The sequence below is a fragment of the Numida meleagris genome, chromosome 3, assembly GCF_002078875.1.
Source record: "Numida meleagris isolate 19003 breed g44 Domestic line chromosome 3, NumMel1.0, whole genome shotgun sequence".
Classification (NCBI taxonomy): Eukaryota; Metazoa; Chordata; class Aves; order Galliformes; family Numididae; genus Numida; species Numida meleagris.
The window spans coordinates 36,756,685-36,774,994 of NC_034411.1; the positions used below are offsets into that span (position 1 = coordinate 36,756,685).

General features: G+C 38.4%; 1 protein-coding gene across 4 annotated transcripts in view; it reads right to left on the minus strand.

Annotated features, from left to right (window-relative positions):
* Window positions 1–18,310, minus strand: part of CHRM3 (cholinergic receptor muscarinic 3) — a 276,313-nt gene that overhangs the window by 235,291 nt on the left and 22,712 nt on the right. For 2 of the 4 annotated variants that reach the window (XM_021392501.1, XM_021392503.1), the window contains exon 2: window positions 15,289–15,386. The exons of 1 other annotated variant lie outside the window; for it this stretch is intronic. The gene's annotated coding sequence lies outside the window, so the exon portion shown is untranslated. Of the gene's footprint in view, window positions 1–13,046; window positions 13,432–14,245; window positions 14,342–15,288; window positions 15,387–18,310 lie in introns of those variants that run through there. One more of the 4 variants, XR_002437162.1, reaches the window with a different exon arrangement.

The following is an 18,310-nucleotide window of genomic DNA, read 5'->3' on the forward strand; positions in this document are numbered from 1 at the left end:
GGATCACCTCCCTCCACCTGCAGCCCAAGAGATGATTTTCTCATATTCTTTTAAGTTCAGACTGGAACTGAAGTTCTCTTGGCTCCTTGAGGCAACTCTGAGGGCGCAAAAATTCCTATGCTACAGCAAATAAAAATAACACTATCTGTGCAATGAATCATGCAGGTCTTGATGTCTGACCTACCGAAATATCTAACTTTTGGCTAATCACTCTCTCTTTGCATTTGAATTAGGCATGGCCCAATTATGCCCTGGGGAAAATTATATGGCAGTGTGATAATTTCTAATGCTGCAGGCCAATTGGAACTGTCTCCAGTGGATAAACTGTACATAAATGGAGAATGGGAGGAGTAATGAGAAAATATAACTCTCTAGCCTGGCGGCTAGATTAGTCCCTTGGGAAATGAGACATCTGGTTCCAGTCCCTGCTCCACTGAATGTTTAATTTTGTATACAGAGCAGTGCAACAGAACTTATTTCCGAGTTATTTCTAGTCTGGTTAACAGAGTACTTCCTCCATAGAGGAGAGCTGTGTGTTCAAGCGTCCTTAGCAGAAAAGGAAGTAGATTCCATGTCTACTACATCCAGCGTGACCTCTCATATCACTATGTTAGTGGTTGAGTATATCATCAAAACCACTATGTGGCCACTTACATTGTTTCCCCGTTTCCGTACCTTTGTAACAATATATTACCTATATAATACTTAAAAAAAAAAAAAAGTATTCTTCTTCAGATGAATGTCATTTGACATCATTTTTCCACCATTGATTTTGAAATATGACTTCCTTTGAATTGGATAGTTTTGCTTTATTTATAAAGAAGTACTATATGGCTTTGGTAATTCAGTGTAATGAATAACTAAATTTCAGCAAACTTTTTACAAAGGATGAACAAACACAAGAGACTTGTCCTCTTGGACATTGTCCTGCCTCCTGCTATCTCACATGCCTCTGAAACACATTTTTCTCTGCAGTGTTTTCCAGTCCTGCCTGAAAACCTTAGATTATGGCTGTTGGTCCTTCTTGTTGCATAGTTAGAATAGCACCCACACATCAAAGCATATCATCTGCTAGCAGTTTAAACAAGTCATGGTGATGTAAAAGAAGAGCTTTCTTCCATGCACATTAAAATGTAAATATAAAGAATTAAAGTATACATTGTTGTCTTAGATCAGAAATGTATAAGTACTTCAGTCTGATATTACATGAAGTATGAGGTATAAAAATAATGCGCCGTGGCACTTGATACAATAAAAAAAGGCGTTATGAATTGACCAGACACATCAAGAGAAATAAATTTGGAAAGTTGGTACACGGGATACAGGAAGTAACATCTTTCAGAATTATACAAATACTTGGTTTATGTAGTAAAAATACTTCAAATGTCTGATCCTTTCAGTTTCAAAAATCAATACAGTGAAATCACACATTCCTCCAACTGAAATGTGTGTTTAGGGTAGAGTCCTTAAAAATAAAAATAATTCAGCTTAAATATTTTTGAAGTGGCCTAAGAGATTCCGGCATCCTAATCCCATTAAAATTTACAGGCATTTGCCACTCAGCTCTGAGCATACTATTCACAGCTGCAGGGACAGCACCAGCGGGATGCTGGCAGTACAGCCACTGCAGTTCCTCCTGGCACTTCATGGATGATGGAACACATGCACAGCACCTTCCTGAAACCAGCTTTGCACGATCAGTTGAGGAGGGGACTTAAGAACAAGTAAAGAAAACCTAGGTGACATGTCTAGCCTGATGTTGACAGTGGCAACATACAGAGCCTCTAGACAAGAAAAGACGAAAAACTTTCCGTAAAGCCAGACATATACTGATAGGTAAAAACTATCCTTTGAGTAACAAGTACTGTGAAGTTTCTTGGACATATGTTCACTTTAATTCTCACTGTTATTCCTTCAACAAGCTGTATTTTTATACACTGCATAATTCAAACAAAGTCGGGATTAAGAGAAACAAGAGTTTATCACCGGTGCAGGCAGGGATTGATGACAGTATTTCAAAGGCTGCTTAAGCCAAAGAGGAAACTTCTTCCTCCAGTATCTCTGCATGCTCCAAACACAGTGCACAACCTGACTTGCCCTGACACCAGTGTTAAGCAGCCTTCCTCCCCCCACAGCAAACATGCACAGAGGCTCTTTCTGCTGAGATGCAACCTTGGGAGCTGCTTTAAAATTGGTCATGTGAAAACTTCTGTAATATCCATCAAGAAATTTTTGTTATTTTTATATCCTCTCTGTACTCGTCCCAAGGTCTGTGCATCTCCCACTTCTCCTTGCACAGGAAAGGAGAATCCAGGATGTCTGTGAACAAACCCAAATCCAGGCATATTTTCCCAACTGTAGGTAAAATGCTAACTAAAAGAGACCAACCAGCAGATCTCCACAGTCTCCTGTCACTGCATGCAACATTTAATCAGAGTTTAAACAAAAGAAAAAGCAGGTTGTAAAATGGAAATCAGTTCTGAATATGGATACAGACACTATCCTACACAACATCCTGTTTGTCAAATTGGAGAAAAATGGATTTAATGGATGGAACACTTACTGGAAAAGGAATTGGTTGGATGGTCACACTCAGAGTTGGGGTCAGTGGTTCAATGTCCAAATGGAGACCAGTGATGAGTGGCGTTCCTCAGGGATAGGTGCTGGGATCAGTACTATTTAACTTCTTTGTAGGCAACATGGACAGTGGGATTGAGTGCACCCTCAGCAAGTTTGCAGATTAAACCAAGCTGACTGGGGCAGCTGACACACTAGAGGGACCTGGACAGGCTTGAGAGGTGGGACAATGCCAGCCTTGTGAGGCTTCATGAGGTTAAGTGCAACGTCCTGCAGCTGGGTAGGGGTAATCCCAAGCACAAACACAGGCTGGGTGGAGAATGGCTTGAGAGCAGCCCTGAGGAGAAGAATTTGGGTGTGTTGGTTGATGAAAGACTCAACGTGAGCTGGCAGTGTGCACTTGCAGGCCAGAAGGCCAACTGGTTGCATCAACAGAAGCATGACCAGCATGACAAGGGAGGTCCCTCTACTCTGCTCTCATGAGACTCCACCTGGAGTACTGCAGCCAGTTCTAGAGCCCCCAACATAAGAAGGACATGTAGCTGTTGATGTGGGTCCAGAAATGGGTCATGAAGATGATCAGAGAGCTGGAGCACCTCCCCTATGAAGACAGGCTGAGAGAGCTCTTCAGCCTGGAGAAAAGAAGGCTCCAGGGGAACCTTATAGCAGCCTTCCAGTACCTGAAGGGGGCCCACAGGAAAGCTGGGGAGGCATTTTTTTATAAGGACATGTAGTGACAGGACAAGGGGAAAGGGCTTTAAACTGGAAAAGGATAGATTTAGACTAGATATCAGGAAGAAATTATTTACTGGGAGGGTGCTGAGACATTGGAACAGGTTGCCTGAAGAGACTGTGGATGACCCTGCTGTGGAAGCATTCAAGGCCAGGCAGGATGGAGCTTTGAGCAACCTGGTCTAGTGGGAGGTGTCCCTGCCAATAGCAGGAGGTAGGAACTAGATGATCCTTGGGGTCCCTTCCAACCCAAACCATTCTATGATTCTATGATACTTCTACAGATCTATAGTTTCATAGATTTCCATAGATTAACTGTTTTACTTTTTCATTCGGTATTAATAAAACAAAAGAATTACACTAGCAAAAAAATTGAAAAATTAGAAGAATGCAGATAGCGAGCATCTCCCTGTAATATTTTAAACTACAAAAGAGAATTTGGGTAACTTTCCTAGTAAATGAAAAGCTTAAAAAAATAAACCCACACACACACACACACCACCCTTTGAAAAAAAAAAAATGGAAAATCTACAAAATAAACAAAAAGCAACAAAGAAACAAAACCACAGCCACCTATTTTTTCTTCATATAGTGAAATTAAAGTCTGGCAAATTCTTCACCATTTCACTTCAGCTTAACATTATCTACTGACTCCATAAAACTTTTACAGGTAGTTGTCTGGGTGCTGAGAACATATCTATTATGCCAGTAAGTGACGTAGCTCTAATGTTTTTGTACGTACTGCTTGGATTAGAAAACTTCATTAATAATGCCTACCAAAAAAAAGTTATTTATTAGTATTTTTTTGGCATTTTTCTAGGAAAGAAAAAAGAATTAATTAAATGGAATACTTCCATGTGCACGAATTTTGAAAAACTTAAAGATCACATTAATGAAATTGACTATTTTTAACAATAAAATCTTTAAATTAAGTGATTTTGATATAGAAGAAACTTCAGCAATGCCCCCCAAAAATTGCTCTCCACACCCACGTGCCTTAGATTTTTTTAAACAGCTTCCTGGGGTGACAATTCTTGGTCCCTGGGTAGGACTGATTTCTGCTTCCCTGTTCTTTTCTTTTTAGCAGAACCTGGCCTTTCTCACCTGAGGGTCCCCATAATTTAGTATACAGAGAGAAGTTGAAAAGCAACAGTAATACGACTCTCGGAGGAAATGAATTTGTAATGAATGGAGTGCAACATGATTACAGAATAGGCAGTATAATTTTAAGCCACAAAAACTTCAGTAAGTATAAAAAAGGAACCTTCATATGCAGCTATATTTTGATTCCACCCATACTAGGATGGCTGAAACTGGTCATCATTGGCTATTTTGTCTGAATAACTACGGCAGATAGGTAAGAGGATTTCTTTTTAATAAACGTCACACTGCTTTAACACTGCTATAGTAATCAAAACAATCTTTTAACAAGTTTCCAGACAAGGCAGATCTCTAAGTTAGAAATTTTTGCATTGTATTTCAGTAATCTGTGTTTTCCTGTGAGATTTCCTTATCAGCATTCTCTGCAAGTTTTTGTTCTACTGGAATATAATGGAAGGCTCATTATGAAAGAAGAAAATATAGGATCATCATTTAAGTATAAAGTGGGGGTAGAGTTGAGAATGAGTTTTTAACTGACATTTTATTCCACAGAGCTACCCACCACTTTTTGAAGGTAACAAGAAAAACCATGAAAAATAAGATCTCTGCTATCTGCTGACGGTGACAAGACCCAAGGGAGTAGCATGGAGCTGTGCTGGTGAGGGTCAGGTGGGGGTTAGGGAAAGAGGGTGGTGGGCGTTAGGGAAAGAGGGTGGTGGGCATGGAACAGGCTGCCCAGGGCAGTGGGCACAGCCCCAAGTGCTGGAGTTCAAGTAGTGTTTAGACAATGCTCTCAGACATAAGGTTTGGATTTTGGGTAGTGCTGTGTTAAGCCAGGAGTTGGACTCCTGGCTTGGGGGTGCCTTCCAACATGATATATTCAATGATTATGTGGTAGTATCTGTCCCCTCAGCCCAACATTATTTAAAGCTAGAGCAATATTTCAAGTTTTTCCAAATACCAGCTTTTAATTTCCATGAGCATTAGACACATCTACTTAGATGTCTTCCAAACAAAACTTGCAACATTGGAGGAAATGCTTTGAAAATAGAGTGAATAACTCACACTACCTTGAAACCGATGTCATTGCATCATGACTATCCAAAAAAACAAACTTGTAAACAAGGAGAACAAAAAGAAAAAAAACTTGCAGTGTGGAAGCAACCAACACAACAGCACAGACCACTGAGTATAACAGAGCTGCAATTTCTTTCATGTTCCTATGTATACTGAAAATAAAAATATGAATGTTTAATGCCATTTCAGAAGTTCTATGCATACCACTCTCTCTAAGCAAGGGAACTTCCAGCAGATAAAAAGGCTATGTTACTTACAGATGGTTATTAATTTATTTTCCATAGAAACAATTAAAAGTCCTATAAATGTTTTCTTTAGACAATTTATAACTTCACTCCCATTCAATCTGATGGCTCAGAACACCTGACAGCATGATGGGGAGGGTTTATCTTCCCCTAAAAGGATGTCCACCAAGAAGCGTACCTTTGCTACATCCCAGAATCCAGGCTAGATCTCCTAATGAATGGGAACTGCATCAGGCTGAGCATCTAAAGTAGGCAGGACTCACAAAAATAATAGGTCATCCTTTGTTATGTCAAACACATTTTAGTTAGAAAAGTAAGAAAGAGGAAGTTCTGAACTCCAAATACTTAAATGAAGATAACTCAAATGAATTCTATCAGCTTTACTGTTAATATGAAATGAAACTATATTTGCAGGTTTTGTTTTTTTGCGTTTGGGTCCTTGGATGTTTTGAGTCGTTTGTTCTTTACATTAAAAAGGAACAGATGTTCACAAAAGTGTTATACCTTTATCACAGATTACCTATACCTCTTAAGCAAAATATTGTAAAAAACAAATGGACTGATGTTCCATGGCCTTTGTACCTGGAATACTGACAAATTTTGCTCCTTTATCTAAATAGAATAATTTCTTTCCTGTACTCAACCATTAATTTTAGACCTGCAAGTTTTTCTGGGACTAGAAGTTCAGACTCTGCATTTTCCTCACAGATTATCAATCATCACCAATAAAAACTTTATTACAAGCCAAATCATTCACCTAGCTGCTAAGAATAAACTCACTGATTTTTATAAAAGAACATTTGTACAACACAAGTTCAAACAGTCAAAGCTTTGTGTATGATTGCATTCACTTCTTTTAATTTATTTCATTCTGTGGATTCTCATCTGTTACAGCAGGAATATATATATTTTTTAAGAGTTATTCAATATTGTTTGCAATAGCATTGAATTCTAAATACAATACTCAATATTTGCCTATCCAGTAGAGGAACAAGAAGATAAGACTGACTTTCATCTACTTTTTTTTCTTAGATGGTAGACTTGATGATGCCCTAACACCAGCCTTAATGTAACCACTTCCAAGCAAATATGCTTAAAAATATTAATGTCTTTCAGTTTGCAGAGAGAGAGTAAATCATACTGTCATGAGATCCCTTAATTTATTTGTATAGCAGAATTGTAAATGCAGCAGAAAACAGCTTACTGTAATGTAAACAAAGCCTTGCATGAAGCGCTAACAGGACAAGTTTATTTAATATAACGTACTACACTAACTCATCATTGCTACCTTTCAGTTTATACTTCTATGGTAACAAACTGTTACAATAAACAGAACCCTTGCATTAAAATCTAACATGAAGTAGCAACACTGATCTTCCTCTTTAGCTTCGAACTCTTCACCTTCTAATTTTAGTTGCTAAAATTAGAATGATTTCTGTTATTAAAAATAATAGTCTAGTTTACACATAGTAATAGTCTAGTTTAATCAATTTCTATAAGTCAGTAAACCAGAGATTCAATTTGTTTATTCTCTTTTGAAAATGGATTGGATTAAAGTTTAGTGAAATTTGACCACCTCTACATGTTGTGAAATCCCTACAGAAATAGAGAAATCTTTCCATAATTATCCAAGTTTTTATATCCGTATAGATTTATACACTTAGATTGTGTTCAGGTATCCTGAAGTTAAGGTCAACTCTGGTGTTTAAAAAAGAAAAAAAACATGCAGAAGCCCCAAGGTAACTATGCATTTCAGGGCCAAAATGTGGCCATTCATCATTCTGTACTTCAGGACCTTATCTATACAAATGCAAAAAATGGAGCCACAGAAGCATCCTACTGATCTGCAGTTTGTGATCCTTTGGAGAAAAAAAAGTAGGAAATAAAACTGGTTAAATTCCCAAGCAAAAATAGCAAGAAAGGATCACAGTAGCTGATGTCAGACTAACTCCTGGAACTCAGGATAACTACTGAAACATTCAGTGCATAGTGTCAACGAAAGCAACCAGCCTTCTGGCACTCTGAACCACTGCAGAATCAGCATGAATTCAAATTCATCCGAGGGGAAAAGAAATAAAGACTTCAATCTATGGAAACATTCTGTTAAATAAATGAGGCAGAGAAGAAGGAGAAAGGCTCCAGAAGGGAAAGCCTGAGCACATGCAACTGCTTTCTCTTCACATGAGGACAGAGCAGGATAAGGGATGGCCATAGGACACCTCACCTCCCTCACAAGTACTGCAAGGACTTCAGACTGTTCCTTCCTCATTCACTCTCAGCCATAGAAGCATCTCCACAGTAGATGAAGCAAAAGGATCTTCAAAGTGAGGAGACGGACTGGCTCACAGCTGTCCTTTTTCACCAGGCCCTGCTTCTGCACCACACATCACCTACCTGCCAAACCTATGCCAGCAGGGGCCAGGCCCTCCAAAGGGCTCCTTGCCCTAAGCCAGGCCACCTGCTAGCTACCAGGGCAGAGCATGTGGATGTCATGATGGAGCAGTGTCATCGACCAGCTGCCATGTCAGGCCTGCTGGTAGAACACACCCTTGGCTAGGCTCAGGTCCACACCTGTGCAGGTATCCCAACAAACTGCCCCTGTGGGGAACATGGGCCTGGCCAAAAGGGAGCTGTTAAATTATATGCAAGTTAACTCTCAAAATGTGATAGTCTTCTAAAGAGTAAATAACTTCTTTTGGGCAGAGAGAATATACAGATCTTGCATGCCTCAGTATTGCCCATAGTCTTTTTTTTTTTTTTTAAATCTCATTCTTTAAAGTCAGACAGGTTTAGTATTTTCCAGGAATGTATTTTCCCCAGTATATTACTTCAGAAAGAGCTGCAAAATTGTAATCAAATATTAGACTAAAATTATACTAGAAGTATCCAGTCAGTAGTGGTCTATTTCTCATAAGCAGAAAACACACACATCTCCTAATTTTATGTTGAGTATTCAAGGGAAGTGCTGACTGCTGACTCAAAGACGTGTGTAAAAAGAACCCTATTTCTGTCTATTGCACAGCGTGTACAGGATAGATGGGTTCCCCAAGTAAAGACAAACCTATCCACAATACAAACAGTCCCCATGTTTCTCAGCTCATTCAGACTCTCTGAAGACAGCTACACAAGTCACTGGAGGCCTTACCAGGAAAAAGCAGAGGCAAGGTTAAATTTGTACCTCATGGCAACGTGGGCCTTAGGCTCTCTAGAAATTAGCTAGGCACTACTGAGCTTGATGTTACAGAGATCTATATAATTTTCTCAATTCTCAGAAACTTTGAACCAGAACAGTTCACCAGCTGCTATGGAGAGATTAATGTACAGTAGGTATTATGGTATGGTTTCAGTTTGAAGTAGACATGACATTCATCAACAGTGCCTGCCCATTCCTATAGAAATAGCCTAGAAGGAACAAGCAGGTTTCTTGCCTCATTCCCTTCAGTGAGAGTCTTAGCAGCTGCAGGAGATCAGGGCAGAACCAAAAACTTCCAGTCATCCTGTAGTTCAGATAAGTTCAGCAAGAAGGCAGCTTTTACAGAGCTGAAAAAAAGTTTAGTATTACAAGTCAACAGAAGGGCCTCATAGCTGTAGTCTCACGTGATGACCAAGCTCTGCTACAGCCCTCAAAACACAGTTCAACACCGTGTTAGGAATTATCAGTGGGGTTGCAGTAAATTAGTTTTAAAAGTTAATACTCCCTAAAGTGTTCCATAGTATCCCAATACACTTTTGTTTATTTGCTTTTTCTATATCCTTACCAATGAACATTCAACTTGGATTATGCAGTTTCCACAGAGACATGCAAAAAACACCACAGAGGTCCAGCATTCATTCCCCTGTAGCCAGAGAACAACAGAGCTGCTTTGGCTCAAAGTATAGGAGATCCCCACATAAGGAGGTCAGAATTTAAAAGGATGTTGGGACTAGAGGGTAATTGCAGATATACTTACTTATACTTATCCTACCAAAGGATAAATTAGGAGCTGAACATGCAGCATGGCAATGGCAAAGCACAGTCCCTTACTCCATAGTATATACAGTTACCATGGTTGTAAAGAAGGATGTTTTCCTTCAGTAGTCAAATGCATTTCGATTCCGATGTCTTTTCAGATTATTATTTTTTTTTTTTTAGAAACAGCAAAATTAGAGCTTTGTGGGGTTTTTGCTTTTTTTTTTTTTTTTTTTTTTTTTTAAGTGTTTCATCAACAAAAGGAAGCATGTAAATGCTCCTGCATTAAAAATATAGCCACAAGTACGCAAGTCTATCTGCAGTAGGATCCAGCATGGACTGAAATTATCAGGTGTTTGCCAACATCTCTAGAACATTTTGCAGACGCTGTGGTTAATCATTTTTTGACATGCAGTTTAAGACCAAGCTACACTAATCTAAAAACAGTCCCAGAAAAGTAATAAAGGTGTTTGTTTTCATAAAAAAGAAAAAAGCTTGTTAAAATGCCCTCCTGAAGGAAGAGAGATCACTGCCCCTCCACTGCCACATAAAAGTCTTAAGTTTTCCATAAACATAGTTGTGCTAAATGTTCAGGATAATGCACAGCTGAAACACTGGATTACAAAGGAATCACTCCTGCAAAGGGCGCAAACTGTTCAAAGGCTTGTGAGGGCAGCCCCAAGAGCACAGGCAGAAAGCAGACACCTCCAGCCCATCATTGTTCCACCACTACACAGCTTTTCTCTCCCTGCAGTCTCAAAGTCCTCCATCATGCAAGCTCCATGAGGTGCAGAGCAACTCCTGAGCCTGATACTGCAGCACAGCAGGCATAAGCATCCTTCTAGGGGATGTCAGAGCCCCCTTCTCCCCTTGCACCACCTCGTATTTGAGGTTTTTGGCATTAAATGGGTTACATGCCAGCACTGTGCACCAATACCAACATTAGAAGTCTAACAGAATTGCCAAATTAGGCAATTCACAGAAACTCAAATTAGAAGAAAGAAATTAAGGCTTTAATTAAGTACTTCTTCCAAAAACATACTAGAAATCAAGAAATTATACAATATACTTCATGACCTGATCTCAGCTTTCAGTCCTGATTTAAAGCATAATAAGAACTCAGTTGAAGCTATAACAAACACTTAATGGCTTTGGTATAAGGCAGCCATGCACAAGTGTCACAGAGATCACTTGTGCAACTTTTCAGAGTGCCAGGGAATCACTTTTATAAGTTTAGTGACAGTAAAGGTATTTTCTTAACAGTCAATACAAAAGAGTCATCACTATGAATACAAGATAATCTCCTTTGTTGTTTTAAAGCAGACGTCAGCAGGAGGCGGGATTTCTAAAGGCCCTTAAAAGTACACATCTTATCACTTATTCAAATGCGTACAAGAGTATAACCAAGACTTATGATCAAAGGAAAAGACTCGTCACTAAAAGGAACTGCAAGATTCCTACTGACCACAGCTGTTTCCATACATCTTGCCTGGTATGACATTAAGGAAAGAAGGCTATTATTGGAAATAACATACAAAAGGAAAAAAAAAAAAGAACAGTATTAATGGATGAAAACCTGTACCTTAGAGCTTAATATTTTTATTAAGTTGGTCTTTTCTACCCTTCTTTTTTCTATGGTTACAAATCTAGGGAAAAGACTCCTGTGCTATATTAAAGTACTGACTTGGGAATGATCATTCCCAAATTGTAGTTCCAGCTCTGATACTCACATGCTGCAGCAGGGCAATTCAATTAACCTTCCTCTGCATTTTCTTACTTTCCTGTGTTACAGGGATAATATCTGCAGAAAAGGGCTCTATAAAGCTTAACATCCATAAAGCTCCCAAGCTGAAATGGAAATGTGCCATACAAAATAAAACGTGCACAAATAAGAAGCAGATAAATAAGCCACCTTATACTAGAGATACTTGGAAAATAAGTTACAATTAAACAGTTACACACCAGAGAATGCTGCTTTATCAAAATTGATCTGCTTCACCAAAAAATTACATTCTCTGTGTTGGTGCTTAATTTCAAAAGATTTTTTTTTTTTTAATTGTGGGATGGGCTCATTTGCAATTGGAACGAAAAGGCATTTTAAGAAGTGCTCCATAAAATTACGTTTATTTTCAGTATTTTTTTTTTCAGAATGTTGATAGTGTTGCATACATTGGAAATGTTAAGAGTACATACAACCTGAATTCACCCTAAATACTAGATTTCTTCTGTCTCTTCTTTGTCTTTTCAGCGAATATATATGAAAAGAAGCCCCTTGAAGAATAAAACTTATAACAAGTTCTATTGTTGTTTTCCCCTCCCCCCAAATTTATATCTGCAGTTACAAAGTAAACTGAAGGTGAGAGAGCGCAGGCCCAAGAAGTCCTTAGCAATTTGTACACAGTGATTACCTCAGACTTCTGCAACCTGATTTTTTTTTTTTTTTTTAACTGAATTAAGCGCGATTATCTCACCCCGAAATACACTTATGAAAGTGTCATGACATACTACTCTGCATCAGAGCTCTCCTCCACAGGAAATACCCAATTTAAACGAGGTTTTAAACAACATTTTTTCCTGTGGTTTAGGGTAAATACTAATGGTTAGTCCTGTGAGGTTGTTAGGCCCAGACCAGCAAGTGAACTGGGTGAAATTCAAACACCAGGTTGAAAAGAGCAGACCTCAAATATCCCACTAGCCTCTGAGCCCCCATGGCTTTTAGATTTTCAAAAACTGTCTTAAATGCCTGGACTCTGATTCTGTATGTGCCTGAGTTGTACATATAGGAACAGTCCGGTGTCTTAACTCCATGCAGGTCTTCAAACTGCACCAAACCAAGCCCTCCCACTACCTTGCAAGCACTTACATATAATGTAAAAAGTGGGGATCACACCCCATCAGCTGCCACTCAGGCAATAGCTCGCTGGCTAGAAGTGCTTAGCACTACTGAAGGGTCCCTCATACAAAGGTAGGTATCGAGGTTTCCCATTCTCCCATACATAAGCACTCCGGTGTTTGATTAAATGTAGCCTGATTACTCAAGTCTTACTCTCAACATTTCAACAGCTGCTGCCTTCAGTGGTTTCAGTTTTGTGGGGATGCTTTTTTGCTTTTACTTGTTAAGTCTGAAGAATACAAAAAGCTCCAACTGCTTCTTGTAAGGTAACATAGAGAACCCACCCACATATTTCTAACTATTCAACCACTGCTTGCATACTATAAATGAATAAAATTTGGCAATACAAGATGGTCAAATTCTTATTAATAAATTAAAACTGATTTGAATTAGACCTGTGGAAATGCTGGTGTGCGTCTGTCTGCATATAGTTTCAGATTATATTTAGTCTAACAAGATGCATTTTAAGCCATACAAAAGCAAAAGATTTGAAAATTGAAACTTAGCACAAGTTTCCTTGAAGGCATAAATGAATCAAACTATTTAAATCAAGCAGACAAACCTTTATTTTTTAACTAATCAAGATCTGTGACACAAGATCAGCATCAACATGCTCTCCAAGGAAGAAACACTATGTGACAGAGTTTAAAAAAACATTTACAGACACAACTGGCCAATGATTCAAAAAAGACCTCTAATGCATATTTGCCATCTTGGAGCTTCCTCTGCTGCTGCATGTCAGTAACTAATTGACAGTCTTCAGCCAGGTTCACACCTTCAACTCCCTCCCAATTCAAGAAAAAAGTGCAGCTCATCTGAACTACGGTAACACAGTACTCCAGGCAAATGTTTGGGTCCTGCAAAGGAAGTTTATAAGCCAGGTTTTGCTATACAGCAAATTATTTGTTTAGTCAACATCATTATTTTGCCATCCCTCAACTACATCAGAAGATCAGGAAGAAAATAAAATTCCTCACTCTAGTCAGGAAGTATTACTGGTCAGAAGGCGTTAGGGAAATGTAATCATTACTAATAAAGGATTAAGCCATATCTTTCAATCTATTTTTAAACCAATACTAAGATGCTACTTGCTGGTCTACTTTCTGACCTGCAAGTATCACTCTTCCAAAATACCCAAACTGACTTGCTACCATAATCCCTGAGAAGCAGCTTGGATTCCTCTACCAGTCCTCGAACAACAGCTAAACATCTAAGATTCTCTACTATGCTATGGTGAAATTTCATTAAAACAGCAAGAAGGGAAGTGAATATCTTACTTCTGTTGACTTCTACCAGTGATTTTTTAGTACATATCCAACATAGCCAATACTCAACATGCTATGCTGGGAGAGGTGGGGAGAACTTGCCATTTGCCCCTTACCCTTTTCCCACCTAACATAAATGCAAGCTTGCGAAGGTCTGCCAATATGGGAAATCGTCCAGCTCTTCAGTAGGTGAAGATTTCAATCTGACATAACTAGTGTTTCTGTGCTTCACACCAAAGATGTACATCAACATTTACTGAATTAGTTACGTCATTTATGACTCTGTAGATGTATTCCTAGCTTGGTGCCTTACATACTTTCATTAAGTGGTGACAGGGAGCAACAGCAAGAGGAACCCCTGGCATGCATCTGATATACCAGTACATAAACCAGTAGCAAGACTGACCTGGGGAAAGAAAGAAGAGGTCCCTGTGTACTTCTGAATGTGGGGAGGATGCAGCATCCAGGCAACCTCTGTACAGCAGCACAGCAGGGATCACCTCTGGAAGACTTCATAAATGTGACTATGTGCACCTCTTCCCAATCACAACACCATCCTACAGCATTCACACTTGCCTTTGGCAGTGAAGCTGAAGATATTTACTACTTTTTTCTGCCTATGTATGTTTTCATTCCCCATCCCCCTCCCCAAATTTCACTGTGAAGTCTAAATACTGGCTTTTAAAATCCTCTCCTCTTTTCACCATTATGCCATAGTATTTGTAGCTATGAAGGTGGTTTAACTCATATATTCTCCATTCATGGTACATGTTCTGTTTTTTGTTTTCATTTTCTTGTGGTGCTTATTAGAAACTGTGATACCCTTGGTTATTTTTCCTATTTTGTTTTGTTGGTTTTTTTTTTTACTTCTTTATGTCAGAGGTGATGCATTAGCAAAGTCTTTTCCATCATCTTTTACTTTCGCTCACATTCAATTAGATTTTACCTTCAACTGCTTCACATTTGGCTATCTAACAATTAATGCTTCATTGTCAAATGCATAAGAAACACCCATGTTCCATCATGTTCAAGGAAATTATTCCAATAGGGGATGTAGTAGTTTATTAAACAGATCATTTTGTAGGATATGTATACTGTTTCTTTTTTTAGGTACATTATGTTCTTTCCGAATTTTCTAAGAAGCAAAATCATTCTGCAAATCTCATATCTCTATCTAAAGAGAAAACACTGCTTATGCCAGTGTGTGTGCGCCTCTCTATCCCATGCTTCACACTGCTCCTTTCAAGAAAACTGTTTGCATTTTGGAGATTCTTCTGAAGTTTTTTTTTCCTTTGCTTTGCCTCTGTTTGTTTCTTTAGGTTAGAGACTATGCATGTTTTGGAGTGAAAATTAAATCATCCCACTATGTCAGAAATCTATTATGGTTGTCAGAAATCTAGAATATTGTTACAGCACTTACTTTTTTCCTAAAGTAAAACAGAGCTTTACCTTTTCAGGCTGTGATTCTCAGACAGCATCATGTGCAGGCACTGCTACAGGGGTTTTACTCATGTGTTCTGGAATCCCATTTTTCACCAGTCTCAAATCTACAAATAAAATCAAGCAGCTCTTTGAACTTTTATACAAAGATAACAGCACAACTACTTAGTTTTGGGCACTATACTACTCATTTCTGTACTTTGATTTGATATTCTTTCCTTAATTGCATTCTAGCAAACCTTATTGGCTCAGCAACACATAAATAGGCACCTGCACCAAGATTAGAGAATGACTGAAGTTGGAAGGGATCATCTCTGGAGGTCATCCCTTTCAGTAATCATGCAGTCCTTTTGCAGTCACAGATGCCAGAAAGCACTAAGTGATCAGAACTAAAGTTTCAGAAAAAGTTTTTAACTAATGTCCAGCTACCGTCTAGCACCATGAAATATTTAATAGAACAAATAACATAATGAAGAGAAGGGAGACATGCTCATAATCCTAATAAAAAAATGCATAGTGCACAAGCACAAGATCACTACACATGCTATTACAGATGTCATACTAAACACCCATTCCACACTATTCCTTCTACACAGTTCATATCAGGAGGATATGAACATACGAGCTTTTATATCTCTCTTTGCCCCCTACGGTCATGGAGAAGCCACAAGGGAACAGGAAACACAGCTGCACCATTGACTACTGATGGCATTCACATCTAGTATGGGATTTTTTATTTATTTTAAGACCTCCTTTCTGCCCACACTTTTCTGTGCTGTTACTCATAACAGTGTTTGTACTATCCCAGGCCAGTGACAGGTGTGAAATTGTGCTTCCTGAGTTACTTACTCATCTCTGAAGCAAAACTGTGCCCTAGTAGGGAAGTCAGACATTAGCGTATACTACTGAACATGCGTTTGGCGCATCTGTGCCAAAAGTTTTGAGGTCAACGTATGATAAATGGCTGAGATTTGTACCCTGTTTCAAACGCTCATTGCAATGACTGAGTGTAGCATCAGTTGAATATACACAGAATGCTAATTATATCAACATTAAAAATGAGACCAGATGCTTGAGTCAGCAGGGACTGAACAGCTCAGAGTGACCAACCTCAGTTTGCAGAAGAGAGACAAGAGCACCCAGTCTCCAGGCTCCCAGCCCATTTGCTGGGAGTTCTTTTGGAAACAAGGAAGGAATGAATTGAATGAATTGCCTATTTTTCCTGTGTTTTTTCTTTTTATTTTTTTAATGAAATTATATCAAAATAGATGTGATATTTAGCATGACAGCCAGACCAAAAATAACTTGTTCTTTTTCTTGAATTGACTACAGAATACGTGAGAAAATAATGGCAGATATGTAATGAAAAAGGGGGTGGGGGAAAGGGGCTATGCAGCTCTTGATAGAAGTTGCAGCAGAAACCCTGACCTGAAGATTTGGAAGCTGAAAATATTTAGGCTTGCAAAGATAATCAAGTACAAATCAACTGTTTTTACATGGTCATGGGATAAGCAAATGTTTGGGAATTGCAAACACTGTGCAGCTCAAAGCACTTTCACAGAACTCGAGTGAAAACTTCTAGTTTGAGAGTTGTTTTTGATAAGAGCGGTGCAAAGTGCTTGAGAGAAGTTTGAAATAGTGATGTTTTGCCTTAGTACTGTCCAGAAGTATAGTACTGCAAGACTTTTTGCATCATTTCACAATGCAAAAAAAACTTTAAGGAGTTCATAGTGCAGTCAGACAGAAAAAGCATATAAGACCCAAGACAATGATCAGCAGGAAGAGATTCAACTGTTAAACAGAAAATAATGCAAAAGTAAACTCTTTGTCCACACATGTTCTGATCTCAGGAAATGCCCAGTATGCCAGGTAGAAGAGAAAAATAAACAAGTTTAGGTTTATAAATCCTATGAAAGTCTGCTTCCACTACACAGTAAAATATACAACACTGTTTCCTTGAGAGGTGAAAAAAAGCAGCAGATATTAATAGAACAAACTGTGGAGTGCACACTGGCACTGTAGGTTTACTTTCCCAACAACTTTCTCCCCTTCCACAGGGGAGAATAAGAGTGCTAACGACGCAGCACTGTGATTAGTGCTAAAAAAAAATAACAGCCTCAACCTTCTTTCTTTTAATGCAACAGGATTTTTATTGTACTAACATTTTCAAAATAACTATTAAATAACCCTACCAGAAATAATTTTGATTCATAATATTAAAGAGAAATTACTTATCAATATACTGGGCACAGAGTTGACTGAGGAAGGGGCATTTTGTTGTTTTCTTTTCAATTGTCCAGAGGCCACAATTCTGTTCAAAGATGTTGGACAGGAACTAATGAAGGCAAACTGAGAAGGTTTCCTTCTTAAAGGATGCCATCTCCTCCATCAGATTAATGATAAGGCAGTTACCATTCCCAGTTATTCATGATTGCAGGAGAGTCATCAGTATCTATGTATTTACACTGGGAAATAGGCATCATTTCTGGATGCAGATCAAGATAGATCTCTCTGCTTCTCCCATTTAAAGCTGTTGGAGTGAGACTGAAGAGCAGCAGTGTTTTAGCTTGGAAAGCTTAACTGAAATTGAAAAAAAAAAAAACCCACATCTCTAATAACTAACACTGTTAAAAGATTCTTTAGGCAAGTAGCATGCTACCAGGGTAATATCAGAAGCACCTGAAACACAAGCTTTTTTAATTAAGTCTCATTAAATTTTTAAAATAATTTTGTGGTCTTAAAGCACAGGGGATCTTTCTTTAATGCAGCTTCTTTAAGTGAATACTAATTATTTAAGCCCTACACATTTTGAATTCTTATTTAAGCATTAACATAGAAGTTTATCATAGTTACTTAGAAGAAAACTTTAAATTAAACATCTCCTGATTATTAGTGTATTGTGGAAGAATAATTCCCAAAGAGTCCTCCAAAATAAACATGGACATAGTACATGGCAGCTAATGTACTATCATCAGTTTTTCCTTTAATCATTGAATTAAGAGTCTAGTCTAAACCCTTACTTAGGTCTTCC